The 11,606-nt window shown below is 31.5% G+C and overlaps 1 pseudogene; it reads left to right on the top strand.

The window, feature by feature from the left end:
• Positions 1-9,190: 9,190 nt before the first annotated feature.
• LOC145013370 (malonyl-coenzyme A:anthocyanin 3-O-glucoside-6''-O-malonyltransferase pseudogene) lies at positions 9,191-10,862 on the top strand (annotated as a pseudogene).
• Positions 10,863-11,606: the final 744 nt, after the last annotated feature.

Here is an 11,606-nt window from a genome sequence, read left to right as displayed (position 1 = left end):
GATGCCAATAGTAATAATCACTTTATGTACAACCACTCCAGTTTCAATAATACATGTCATTCACAACATAATCTTTACTGTCACATAGAAAACTAATTGTCATAATATGACTTGAACCCCCCAATGACTTTTTAAAAAATTACTGAAACCAATAAGCATTATATTCACTTGATGCGCCAAGATCTACAAAGAGGTCAAATACCACGTGCTCTCAACTTCATCACACCTGGCATTGTAACTTCAAGAAAATTGAAGAAAATTAGTAAAAAGTGAATGTAACTACTCATAAAGGAAAGTAGAAAACAATAGCAACACACCATGAGTATCATTTCAAGCCATAAATAGAATTGTGAAAAGAAAAAAAATAACATATCAATTAACTTACATACACACTCTCAACCTACAAATATAGAAGGTTCTTCATGCCTAAACTTTGAAAAATATTCTCAACCTACATATATAAAAGAAACTTTATCTTAGTGGCATTTAAATAGAAAAGAGCTAATCAATTTGAGATGTAGAATCAAAACCATGAATCTTAAATATAATGATCTAGGGTGCATGAATGTTGTGGTTTGACTTTAAGAAAAGTGGTTTATTTCTTACCTTTTCTAAACTGAAAACATATAGCCAAATTACTACCAACAAAAAAACAATGCTACTGCCACACAAATTTAAAAACTAAGTTATTCATGACTTCAACTTTATAAACATATTTCAACTTTATTTTTTTAAACTTCCTAGGTAATAGTTGTTCCATTCGAACAAACAATAAATTTAATAATCTAACCATGAATGTCTACAAGTATGGTCAACCTCCAAAACATAATATAGGTTAAAAGTGTCTATTATTGTGTGTTAGCACAAGGTTAAAATAGTTGGTGCAAACAAAACTGACATTATGATGAATACTAATAAAAAATTTAACACCGTATATTCATTAGTTTTTATTACGATGTCATTCTTTCAGTTTTTTCTGTTGAAACCGTTGTAGTTTGAAAGACCCACTTGCATGGTGGTGAGAGAGATGTAAACACCTTTATATAAGGTGGGTTCATACCACTTATAGTGGTGTGCTTGAGAGGTGTAACATTGAGAGTGTTAGTGTGTTTTAATTATGTGGATTTAGATCTAGATCCTTTTTTGTAACACCTTTGATAATCAAATGCATCTCTTAAACAACCAAATCACCATGTTCTTTGTGTGTTCTTTAACTCTGCATGCCAAATCAATACTCATTATAGTTGTAAATATTGTTTTGCCTTTGGATGACATCGTTTTAATTGGGTGGATTTCTCAAAGTAGAAATGAAATCGAGATGTCATAGTAAACAAATTAAATGATTACCAAAATAGGTTCATGATTTGATATCACATGCCTAAATTATAAGAATTAGGGTTCTTAGTTCTTACTTTAGCATGTAATTCGAACCTTAAAAAACATTGGACGAGTTCAAATATCTAGGAATCACATGCAGGGTACATCACTCGTGAAGATACTCTGGTCCTTTGTTTGATCAAGATGAGTAAAAACACCATATATCAATCGTCAAGATTCAACAATTTGATAGGATCCAGGAATATAACGGGTAAATTGGTGATCAAAGACAACCCATATTGAACCAAATTTAGGTTAATTGGTAAAAATTAAAACTTTTATTAAAGATAAGCCAAGTTAATAGAAATATAGTAAAAATATAAGTGCAATTTTTATTTGGTGTTGCCATCTTAAACAACTTCTATGAGAGGGCCCTTACTAATAGGAAAAAGCAAATGATAATCAATATAGGACGAACAATATAGCAACACATTATCTAGTTTTTTGTAAATAAGACACAAAATGATAAAAATTACCATATAATTGGGATTCCAGTCATTCCATCCAATGAACAATTATGCAATAGTTCCAGAATGGTCTATTAAATCCTCATAAAATAACATTGAGAAATAGTTCGAAAAAATTTGAGTTGATTCCTATTTGGTCATTCCTATCTCCTTGTCTCTACAAAAAAGATTAAAAAGTAATTCAAAAATCTATTTCGTTAGATAAAAAAAGGTTAAAATAGTGAAACTTATACTATTGTCATCATCTATATTTTATGGATCAGGTTATATCGGATTTCTACCTCACCAACATCTATTGACTCTTTTGGAAACTTACAAAAGATTACATAATTTCAACATGGCTTTGAAGTTTTAAACCATAGGAAATATAGAATTCTCAACTGAAACATTGGTGTACAGAAATTTCATAGTTATAAATAGCAAAAACAAATCGATAAGTGATGAAAAAATAAAAGATGGTAAAAGGGAAAGGTATGAGGAGCCTTATGTGACATGCTTTCTTTCTCAAACCTCGCTTTTTCAAATCCTACATACAATTTCATATTTTAACACATGAAAAACTAAAAATATTTCCTTGCCTTTCAATTTGTATTTCTAGGAACTTAAACTATAGAACATAGTAGAGTGAATATGGAAAAAGAAATTCCCTAGCATATGAATCCACCAGTTCAGTGAATTTCGATCCTTTGATCTTATACTTAGAGTTGATATCGTCTCCCCAGCACTCATGCGTTGCATGGATTGTCTTTTCGATCTCCACAGAATTTCATGACGATAGAAAAAACCTAAATTGAAAAGAATATTTGTGAGATGAAGGGAGAAAGAATGAGAGACAGAGAGAAAGTTGGATTGCGTGGTCGGAATTCGGAAGCTAAAGTGAAAACACAAATTCCTGTGAATAAATCAAACAAAGTCTTTTATATACAAAAAAGAAAATAAACATGATTAAGAATGGTAACACCTTATAGAGAAATTAAAGAGTAGCCTCCTTACTTGAGAATCATGAGTTCACGACCTTAGACTTCAGGTTAAAGAAGAGACATGAAGACTGGGATATGATCTTGGAGTTGTAACGATAAGAATGAAATCTATCCTTAATCAATGACCATTTGTAGTTGAGAACAAACAAACCTAATCGACAAGGTTTGGAGGAGGCAGCGAAAGAGGAAGAGAAAGAAAGAAGCTCTAAAATAAAAATACAAAAACAATGAACCAAACCTATTTGTTAACATCTAAGGGCTTCTTAGGTAAATGTAGTTGCGAAAGACACCCTATATCCTATGAGTGATCAACAATATGGTGGAAAACCTGTGTCCATAAGGTTTGGAGGAGGCAATTGGAGTACAAGGCTATGGATTGATGACTTTTCAACCCTATGAGAGTGGATGAATATGGAGGCGTCCAAAAGAATGCAAAAGTGAGAAGCATGTTCAAATAAAACGATGTCGTTTTCTTTATCTAAATTGTTGGGTCATGAGATGGGTCAACAAATACCTTAAAGATATGAATCAATTAACAGCCCAAAAACAATAAATTGTGTCGCACAGGCAAAAATAGCTAAAGATCAACCGAAATCCAACCAAAATCCCATAAAAATACTTAAGGGAAAATGACTTATATGGTAACTATGTTTCAAAATTGTTCAAAAAATACCATTCAAGTTTAATGAGTTCAAAAAAGACCATTCAAGTAAAGCATTTGTACAAAAAACACCAATGAAGTATATTCTTTGGTCAAGTTTGGCCCCGTGGTAACTGGTAATTACCGGTAAAAAATAAGTAAAGGAAAAAAAGTAGAAGAAATGACTCAAAGAGGTAACTATGTTTCAAAATTGTTCAAAAAACACCATCGAAGTTTGGCATGTTCAAAAAACACCATCCAAGTAAACTTTTCGTACAAAAAACACCAACAAACTATATGTTTTGTTCAAATATTACCCACTGGTAACTGGCTCTTTCAGGTTAAATGATGACTTTGCTTAACTATTATGACATGGCCTAATAATTATTAACAAAACAATAAATGATATATTCCCCCTTTAAAACTCGATTTAGGGGTTCTTCATTAATAAATGAGTTCTTCTTTTCCTATGATTGCTCTTCTTCTTCTAAAGTGATGATCTCGAATTCAAGTCCAAAACTCTAATTCTTGACTTAAGGCAAAAAGGGCTCCTTTACTCTTGCCTTAATGGGCCTCCCTCCCCCTAAGGCCCAAATCCATAAAAAGCCCCAAAAGGCATCCAAGCCCAACAATAAGGCCTTTAAGGCCCAATATGGCCCAAGAACCCCCAACATGGCCTTAAGCCCAAAAAATGACTTGCTACAATCAGGTGGGTCTGAGGACTAACTTAAACAAGTCCATGCATACACCCAACATATGTTGAAGCCTCTACGCTTTGGATGTTGAGCCAGTACGCCCGATGTACTCCTAGCGTACTCGGCTAGGGTCAAGAACAACAAATCTTCCAAAGGCCATAACTTCTTCATTCTAAGTTCGATTTCATCATTCTTTATATCCACTGGAGCTAATTTAGGCATCAGACAACCATATCGAGGGTCTAAAGAATGACTAAATCAGACTTGGAATGAAGAAGTTATGGCCTTCAGAAGATTGGTGGTTCATGACCCAAGCTGAGTACGTTGGGCATACGCTAGTAGTACATCGGGCATACTGGCTTGAAATCCGGATCACAAAGGCTTCAACATATGTTGGGCATATGCATAGACTTGTTGAAGTTGGGCCTTGGGTCCACCTGATTATAGCAGGTCATTTTTTGGGCTTAAGGCCATGTTAGGGGTTCTTAGGCCTTATAGGCCTTGTAGTTGAGCTTGGATGCCTTTTTGGGCTTTTATTAATTTAAGGATTAGGGGAGGGAGGCCCATTGAGTTAGGGGTAAAGGAGCCCTTTTTGTCTTACATCAAGAATTAGGGTTCTGGACTTGAGTTCGAGATCATCATTGTAGAAGACGAAGAGCAATCATAGGAGATGAAGAACTCATTTGTTCATGAAGAAATTCTAAATCAATTTTTAAATGAGGAATATATCATTTCTTGTTTTGTCAATAATTATTTTGCCATGTCGTAATAGTTAAGCAAATTCATCATTTAACCTGTAAGAGCCAGTTACTGGTCGGTAATATTTGAACAAAACATATAGTTTGTTGGTGTTTTTGTACAAAAAGTTTACTTGGATGGTGTTTTTTGAACATACCAAACTTAGATGGTGTTTTTGAACAATTTTGAAATATAGTTACCTCTTTGAGTTATTTCCTCTAGTTTTTTTCATTTACTTATTTTTATCGGTAATTGCTGGTTACCACAAGGTCAAATTTGAACAAAAAATGTACTTCATTGGTGTTGTTTGTACAAATTCTTTACTTAGATGGTGTTTTTTGGACACACCAAACTTAAATGGTATTTTTTGAACAGTTTTCAAACATAATTACCCATACAAGTCATTTTCCCAATATTTAATTCACAAGCACTCCACCTCATTCTATTTATCACAACTTTAAGAGATGGAGGCTATATATATACTAGTGGGGTACCCGCGCGATGCAGCGGCCTGCGAATGCGATGATGGTTGATAGTTTTCTTTTGCTGATTAATTTCCTTTTATTTTTCGGTCAATAGTCATGTTACATCAATTAGTAATATTCCGAAAACAAGTTATTTTAAAAAGAATCACATAATACATTTACGATCAAAACTAAAAATTTGGTCCTTGTCGATTGTTAAAAAATTTGGATGGGGCTAAAAAGTTTCAAAATTACATGGAAGGTCTAAAATCAAAAGTTTTTTTTTTTTTTTTTTTTTTTTGTGAATTTGTCCCAAAATCAGGAGTTTTCGGTGAATTTGGTCAAATAGGGAGAAAGTGAGTCAAAAAGAGATGAAGTGAGAAAGGGGGTATGATAAAGTGGGGTGGTAAGGTGTCTGTTATTTTCTATCTTTTAATAATTATTTTAAATACTAAAAATAAAAAAAATGTAAAACAAAATAATAATGGCAAAATAGTCCTTTCAACTTTTTGAGGATCAAAACCATAGGAAATTTTGATTTTGGACCATCCATGTAAGTTAGAAACTTTTTGGACCCTACCCAAAGTTTTTTGAATATCACAAGGACTAATTTTACAGTTTTTTCTACATTTACGAGATGTAAGAATTAGTTGTATTTTACTATTTGTAATTGAAAATTTGTAAAGAGAAAAAACTGATCGTCTTCCAATATTAGACCGGAGGGAGTGGGCTGCGGCAGTGGCTGTAGTTGGGTGTCACATAGGACGAAACACCGCCCCTAGGTGTTGTATAGGTGTGGCGGAGACTGCACTATAACACTCTAAGGGTGCACTCCTTTGAACAATATGATTGGTCCATTTTTCTTACCGCTCATTAATTGGTCCCTTTTATTTATTAAAATAAAAAAATATATTAAGTAGGACACCATTCCTTGAGTGTGCTATGGAACCACATTTTTATGGTAATGGGTGGGGTTGCGCTTATGTGGCGATAAATAGAATACAATTTTTGTAACACCACTTCCTCCATTCTTATTTGTCAAATCTATTTGGCATCACATTGAGGGTTTAATTTTTTTGGTATTCATAACCATAATCATATGAATATTATATCTAAACAACTTAAATGCATCTTCTTTAATAGTTGTGTATGTAGTCGTTTCCATACTTTTTTTTTTTTCAATTGTCATATTGTTAAAAAGAAATTTCTAAAGAAATCATTTAATATTAAGTTAACTATGCTATTATTTGTGGTTTAATCTTTATTTTGAATTTAAGGTGTATTATTTTATTTAAACGAATCATATATGAAGTTTTATTCACCTATTTTATAACGCTTGGATATAATTTTATGACTTTTTTTATAACTTTTTGTTTATTTTAATATTATTTATAAACCTTTTAAAGACTTGCATATTAATATATAGTCGATGTATGTTATCTTTTTAGATGAATTATTACATCTTTTTTTCTAAAAATATATTTGAAAACTTAAGTTTTATAAATTACTTTTTATTTTAATTTTCAATAATATTAGTTACTAGTTACTACAGTTTCATATTAGAATGTAGTTTCAAATTCAGTTACTAATAATATTTATAGCAAATTTCGAATATAGTAAAAGAATATTGTATAATTATCATTTTAAACATATATAAAATCTTATCATAAATTTAATATATAATCTGTGGTTAACCATCCTATCAACTCTATCAACTTTTCATGCAATACTCACCGTATTTTCTGAAAACCATAAAATAATATCTATTTAAAAGAGCGTCTTACTAACGACATACTATATTAAAGACATACCATTTTATATTAAAGACATCCTATTTTCAAGAGGGTCTTAGTAAAGCCATATTATCCTACATATTAAAGGCATCCTATTTTACGACACATCTATATAACTTAACTGTTTAATCATTATCTAATAATAATTAATTGACTATCTTTTATTCTTTTACTTAATTATAACATAATTATTTTTATTTTATTATTTATTAATTATATTTTTATTACTAACACTATTAATACTTATTTTAAAATTTTGTTTTAATAAGATAAAAAAAAAACAATAATCTAGAAAATAATCTAAGCCATTTATTTAAGAAATCAATTGTAAAAAGCAATTATAACTAAGTTAAGTAATTATACTTTATTATATAAGAATAATTACACAATTATTGATAAATAAGTAATTTTGTCATCATCAACCCCTTAGAGCATACGGTATGGGCCAAAAACGAGAGGCAACATGCTGATGTGGTATGCCTCAACGGCATCATGACGGGGGAAACACCGCCCCCTACTCGTTGCTTCTCGTCGTGTTACAACTCGTGCTCGTCACCGCCGAGTGAAACGGCGTTTCTTCTCCAATTCTTCTGTGTTTCTTGTTTAATTTTGCCTCACAACGGCGTTGTGAGTTAAGAACACCACCCCTTAAATTTGCCTCACAATTCAACGGCATTGTTTTTTGTTACCCGTACCATATAGTCTTAGAAATATCTTCGCACCCCTCTTGTTTCATTCACACAAATTAAAACATTTATTACTTGAGTTATTTATTATACTGATTAATGTAAATAGAAACTAACAATTGGTATTATATTACAGGTATTGATGATTCAGTAAATGACCATTTATAAAAGTTAAAAAAACACACGATCATTTAAATTAAATTATTTAAATAAATTATATTTAGTAATTGTATTAAAATCTAGTATGCTTAAATTAAGAATCGTTACTTGTAAATAGTTATAAATGATTTGGTAGTTACCAATTTAAATTCAAATTAATAAACCTACAATTATATGAAAAAAAAAGAGAAAAAAAGAAAAGGAGGATAAAAATACTACTACAATAACAAAAACAACAACAAAACAACAACAACAACAATAATAATAATAATAATAATAATAATAATAATAATAATAATAATTTTAAACTTATTTTGTATTAATATAAAAAAACCAGCAATAATATTCTTTGTATAATATAATAATATAAGAATTATTATAAAAAATTGAATTTCAAATAAATTCTCATAAATTTTTCTATCTTTATTTTTAATCGTAAACTCAAAAACTTAATACATTTTATTTTTTATCCATTTGGGTAAACCCATCTTTTTTTATAGCATGATTTTTTTGATTAATTTTGCTTTTTGTTAGACGTAATTTTAGATTTTTTTATTTTATTTTCATAAATCTAATATCATTAATTATAAATTTTTTTTTATTACTGTCTAAAAAATATAAAGCCATAATTTTTTTCCATATCCCTTGATAAAAAAAGTTCCCTCAAAAATGTAATATATAGTTATACTATATTATAAAATATAACATGAATAATTATAAAAGTTGAGAGAGATGTTATTAAAAAAAGGTTTCTTTCATATTAAATAAATTGATGTATAGAAAAAAATAATAATAACCCCGCAGATGACATCCAATCAAACTTAGCATGCAGGTGGCTAGACTAAAATCCTATACTAAATTATACTAAATTGGTGTGTCCAGCTTCCAATCAAAATCAAAATTAGTATGCAGCCAGAATTAAAAACCTATATTATATTGTGTGTCCACTGGGTGTAAATACCTATACCCAAACTGTGTAATGTATTCTCCTATTTTTCTTGTTTTTCCCAAAGTTTGTCATAAACAAATAAATAAAGCTGCCGCATTGATCAATTTATTTGATATTTTTCTCTTGACAAAACCCACCGTGGACCTCCATTTTTGACCTTTCTAGAAACGTAGAACGTGTGTGATGCGTAACTACATGATTTCGTCTTAATAAATCACGTCTACTCATCTGTCGATATCGAAAAATGAAAGAGTCGCTTCAGATGGCTTCTCGTCCGATCATAACTGTGCTACAACAGTCCCATGTATCGCCACCACCAGCCACCATAGGTGACAGGTCGCTGCCCCTAACCTTTTTCGACATCATATGGCTGCCCTATCCTCCAGTTAACCATCTTTACTTCTATGAGTTCCCACTCTCTACAACTCAGTTTATCGAAAAAGTTGTCACCACTCTAAAAAACTCGTTATCTACAACTCTTCAACATTTTTTTCCTTTCGCTGGTAACTTGATCATATATCCAACTTGTACAAGAAACCCCGAAATACGTTACGTAGAAGGTGATGCTGTTGTAGTCACGATTGCAGAGAGTACACTAGATTTCAACGATCTAGTAGGAAATCATCCAAGAGACTGTGATAAGTTTTATCCTCTTGTACCTCTACTTGGACAAGCTACAAAAGTATCTGATTATGTTAAAATCCCGGTGTTCTCCATTCAAGTGACGCTTTTCGCTAACTGTGGTTTCTCTATTGGAATAACCAATCATCATAGCCTTGGAGATGCAAGCACAAGGTTTTGTTTTTTGAAGGCATGGACTTCGATTGCAAGAACTGGTTCAGATGAGTCGTTTCTTGTTAATGGAACTTTGCCATTGTATGATAGAGTGATCAAACATCCGGAGTTAGATGAAATATATGTAAAGCAAGCAAAAGTTGAAACTTTTTGTGATGGGTATGAGCCTCCATGCCTTTGTGGACCGAGTGATAAAGTCCGGGTAACGTTGGTGTTGACAAGAGCCAATATCAATCAAATGAAGAAATGTGTATTAACCTATCATCGCACGTTACAATACGTATCATCTTTTACAGTTGCATGTGCTTATGTATGGAGTTCCTTTGCGAAATTACGCAACGATGGGTTACAAGTATTTGGTTTAGCCATTGATTGTAGGGCACGTCTTGTTCCACCGATTCCTGCTACCTACTTTGGAAACTGTGCAGCTCCATGTTTGGCGATGGCAAAAGCTCATCTTTTAACTGAAAAAGAAGGATTTGTGACTGCTGTGAGATTACTTGGAGAGAGTTTGCATAAGATGTTGAATGATGAGGAGGGTATCATGAAAGATGCCAAGACTTGGTTCAGTTTTTCTTTCGAAGGGAAGCCAACAACGATCACAGGGGTTTCCGGAACACCAAGACTTGAATTTTATGACACGGATTTTGGATGGGGAAAGCCTAAAAAGTATGAAACGATTTCGATAGATTATAGTGAAACGATTTCTATGAACACCACCAAAGAATCGAATCAAGATCTGGAGATTGGTGTGTGCCTTTCGCGTAGTGAGATGGAGGCGTTTATTGGTATCTTTAATGGGGAATTAGTAAATTACATGTAGTATCGATGAATCATCGCATTAGTGAGTAAGGTGAAGTAGCATATGCTTGGCTTTCTCTGTCTCTCTTAATTTCTCTTCCAAGTTTTGACATTGTTCATTTCTTACAAATTATAAATTCCTCTTGATTTTTTGAACTTTCTTATTTCTTTGTTGAGGATTAGGTAAAGTAAAATAACTTTCTTAATTCCTAATTATTTTAAGACGGTAACCCGCAGCGGCCAAAGACCCTATGTCTACTTCTCTTTCTACAAAAACATCATATTAGAGCTATGGATAATAGAAGAGATTTTTGTCAATTTGCTTATTTAAGTCACCATTGTTTTTGTTTTTATCATTTTATTATTATTGTTTGTAGAAATTGTCTATTTCTAGTTAATTGATGATCTGGGAAACCACCATATAATTGAAAAAAAAAAAAAAAAACTATTTTATTATCATGCCAAGAGCTTGTTAACTAACAAACTATTGTTATATATATATATATATATATATATATATATATATATATATATATATATATATATATATTGTTAGCTAACAAACTATTTGAAGAATATTTATTTTCAAAAATTTTCTCTAATAGTTTTTTTCTTCTTTTCAGGAGAATTTTATTTACAAAAACCTTTTAAAAAGTTGCTAAAAGCCTTATTATGGATATTCTTATTACAAGAATTTGGACTATGCATCACGTGAATAGATGCTTCCATGGTTTTGCAGGGCATATAGACACGGGAGCATGGATATGCGTTCCTTGTCATTGATCACCATATAACTTTTTAATTTTAAAACTAAGGCTAAGGTTGATATTAATAAGACACTCCTTAGATACCGTATAATCATTTTTATAAAAAGTCAACTTATAATCAATTTCTTTTAATCATCTTTTTCGGAAAACAATGCAATTTCAACCAATAAAAATACTTCAAACATTAATTAGGTTGTCTAAATGGTAAAATAGGGTGTCTTATTAGCCAACCCCTAAAGGGCTAAACAGCAAACTTAAAATCGTGTATAACAGTGCCCAATGGGGGCACCGTAGT

The sequence above is a fragment of the Lactuca saligna genome, chromosome 8, assembly GCF_052625555.1.
Source record: "Lactuca saligna cultivar CGN05327 chromosome 8, ASM5262555v1, whole genome shotgun sequence".
NCBI classification, from domain to species: Eukaryota; Viridiplantae; Streptophyta; class Magnoliopsida; order Asterales; family Asteraceae; genus Lactuca; species Lactuca saligna.
Note: the sequence above shows the minus strand (reverse complement) of the source record. Positions and strands in the feature narration are given on the sequence as shown.